This window comes from Notothenia coriiceps, unplaced genomic scaffold (assembly GCF_000735185.1).
Source record: "Notothenia coriiceps isolate Sejong01 unplaced genomic scaffold, NC01 NC01_scaffold00026100, whole genome shotgun sequence".
NCBI classification, from domain to species: Eukaryota; Metazoa; Chordata; class Actinopteri; order Perciformes; family Nototheniidae; genus Notothenia; species Notothenia coriiceps.
In genome coordinates this window covers 26671-30500 of record NW_011358801.1, presented here as the reverse complement: position 1 = coordinate 30500, position 3830 = coordinate 26671, and positions in this window count along the sequence as shown.

The following is a 3830-nucleotide window of genomic DNA, read 5'->3' as shown; positions in this document are numbered from 1 at the left end:
GACACGTCTGTGAACAGTGACTTTTGATACCTGGACTCCAGCTTCAGTCCACTGTCTTTGAAGCTCCCCCAAATTCTGGAAGCGACTCTTCTTCACAATGCTGTTAAGGCTGCGGTCATCTCTCTTGGTTGTGCAGCGTTTCCTGCCACATTTCCCCCTTCCAACAGACTTTTTGTGGATGTGCTTTGAAACTGCACTCTGTGAACAAGCTTGTCTCTTTGTAGAAATTTCTTTTTGTGTCTTACCCTCCTGATGGAGGGTGTCAATGACGGTCCTCTGGACAGCAGTCAGATCAGCAGTCTTCCCCATACTTGTGATTTAGTTTACTGAACCAAGCTGAGTGTTTTTCAAGGCTCAGGAAACCCTTGCAGGTGTTTCGAGTTAATTAGACGATTCAAGTGATTCGTTGAACACCCTACTAGTATACTTTTTCATGATATTCTAATATTTAGAGATAGGATATTTGAGTTTTCTTAAGCTGTATGCCATAATCAGCAATATTAAAATAATAAAAGGCTTGCAATATTTCAGTTGATTTGTAATGAATCCAGAATGTATGACATTTTTGTTTTTTTAAATTGCATTACAGAAAATAAAGAACTTTATCACAATATTCTAATTTTCTGAGACAGTCCTGTATGCTCCAATTGTTCGACATTTAATCAATTATAGTTCTTGCAGAGTATATAAAACAACATCAAGGCCTTCCTGGCTGTGATTCTGTTTTCACAATTTTTTTTAAATAAACCATTTCATCAGCGTTTTCTCATTACAGTTTTTTACGGAGTGAAGTTCATACTCTCTGAGGCCAAGGCTTGACATGCCACAAACAGAAGTCTTCAGTGTTTCTGCAAAGCAGTCAGTCCACCTCCCTCGACTCTGTGTTTACTAAACACTTAGTGTTTGGCTGTCTGAGATTAGTCAATGAAGGTGGAACGATACAGGAAGACATGGCTTTAGCTGGGATTCCAAACGTAGATGGGTGTGTTTGTGTGCAGGCCAAGCCACCTGAGGTCCTTTTCAAAGTTCAGGACACTGAAAGGTTTATGAAGCTCGGAATAACTCAAAATGTGTCATCACTAACCCCTTAATGTAACTTAATGGGGAGATGAATTAAAATGACAATTTATTTATAAATGTGCACTGCAGATAACTAAATAACACAAAATGAATCTGATTACTTATCGGTACAGGTGTGGCGATTTTTGCTCTTCTCATCTTTCTTTCATTTAAAAAAATACATGTATTATTGAGGAAAAATGTAGTCCATGTCTACCATAAAAGTAAATTCAATCAATTTGGTAACTATATAGACTTAGTAATTATCAACATTAACAAATAAACATTGTGAAAACTAAAACGCCTTTTGCAACAAAAAAAAAACATTACAGTCTGATGTTGATTCAGCAATCTTAAGGATGCCAAATGTACTTCACCAAATAGTGGCCGTAAACGTACATTATAGTGTCCCAGATTTTCTGTTCGTTAAAGCAGCTATTTTTCACCACCAGTAACTATTGTAAAGCATGTGGTAAACACTAAATAAAGGAAGAGCATCAATAGTTTAAGCAAAAAAGTAGTATTGTATAACGAATAAAGGTTAAACACAATCAATGGAGTTCTAGCCTGAGCTTAATATGTACTTTGATTAATCGAAGAGCTCCATTATCATTGTCACCCTTCAAAATGCCATGTAGCTCACAGCCAGCAGAGGAGCTGAGTCACTTCCAAGTGAAAAAACAACAGCACTGGATTGATGAACTGTCCTCTGATAACTTCCCAGAAACAAAATAGTATAAAACAATACAGTCGAAGCATCGTGGCTGAGAATCTTTCAACTACCAAATAAAAAAAAAAACAGTATCAACAAATCAATATCTAATTGACTTGTTTTTTTTAAAGAGGTAACAGTATTTGGTGTGACCACAAAATGCTCTTGGTATCTTGCCTTTCTCTCGTAGATGGCGATCCAGTCTGTTGTGGCGAACCATTTGTGGCCTTTGATGTCGTTCACTCCGTTCTTCAGGTTGCCGTAACGTTTAGTCAGATCCACCTGCAGCAGGTTTCTCAAAAGGTCCTTCAGGTCGGAGCTGAAGTGGGACGGGAATCGTACCTAGAGAGAAGAGGACAAACCTTTCTTAGAAAAACGTTTTAACAGTTAAAAAAGGGAGATGGGCTAATTTATCATCTATTGGTTGAAACTAGACGGTTGTCAGCTTATCCGCCATGACTGGTCATCATCTTTCAGTCTTGCCAGTTAAATGAACAGACAAAATGGTTAACCTTGCACAAACGGTAAAGTCAATGCCTTACTCATACAACATGACGCCCCAGTGGAATCTTTTCAGACATAAAGCTTGCAATTACGCCGCGAGTCCAAAATAAGCGGAAAAAAAAAAGATTTTCACAGAAGGTCCTGATATTGGTGCAGTTTATAAGAAAATTTCAATTATGTAATCGCTAATGTTTTATTATTAAACTTAGAATCAATTAAAATATAATATAAAATGTTCCATTAAAAAAGAAAGTACAAAATGTTTGTGTATGCTGTCAATATATGGCTTACAAAGTTAGAAATCCAAAACGACAGGTCTAACAATTGCACTTTACATCTCTAGATGAAATCTGGGTTTTGTACATGCACACCTATATCTGTCTTTTTCCCAAACCATAACTGAGACTGCCAAGGCACACNAGGGTCAAACTCTGCACATCATTCAGCAGTGCACAGTGAAGCTCCAACATCCAACTGCACACACACACACTTTTGCATTTCAAAGTATTGCTTGTTCATACAGTTGGATGTTGGAGCTTCACTGTGCACTGCTGAATGATGTGCAGAGTTTGACCCTTGAAGGCTGTTTCTTCTGCTCTGAAATGGAATATATTTGTTACATATTAATAGAATTTTTGATTTTTAGATTTCATATCGGATTTGTGAATGGGAGAAGTAGTAGATGGAAAACATACCAAACACTAATTATTCAAAGTAAAGTATTTCATTTTATATACGGTAATACTACGGAGGCATAGGCCTATATGATGATACGATTATTGATATTAAAAAAGTGATTTGTTTTTTTGTCATTAGAAAGTGAAGTTATTTATTTGTAAACTCCAAATCCAAATTTTTTCCTCAATGGCCTTTGTGCCCTGGCATGTGGCCTTTCAGCCCTGAAAAAATGTGTGATACCAAAGGCCAAATGGCCTTGTCCCTAAAATGACGAAAATCCAAGCCTGTTACCGGCCCATCGGGATTCGTCCCGATGGCCAGTCCGCCCCTGGGTAAAAGACTCGCTGAGCGATTAGATTGTAAACTTTAGTCCAAGTTATCTCAGTGGGTCTCAAACGGTTTGGTCATCTATGTAAACAAATATTTCCATCTATTTAATATAGTTGTTCAAAATAAGTTAAGAAATAATTCCAAAATTAAAAAACACAGTTTAAAAGGGCAGTGATTAGTAAAATATGCATACATAAAGAGAAAGAATGCAGACTATGTAAGATAAAGATAGGAGAGAGGAGTATATCAAATATTTGTTATTGGTTGTGAGAATATTCTAATGGTTTTTTGAGTATTGAAATATATACAGTTCTGTTTCATATGAGTGTTGAGAGCTGTATCCATAAATCTCTTAATTTGTGCACCAGATTGATGCCTTTAACTTCAATTTAAAGAAAACAATCTTCCCGGGGGTGCATGGATGTGAGGTCATCACAAATAAAACAGGCTCACATGAATAGGATACTAGATACGTTTCTGCACTCATTATATACACTACACATTTTTCTTGGATTTTTTAACAGCATAGTATTAGTCCCTAATATAT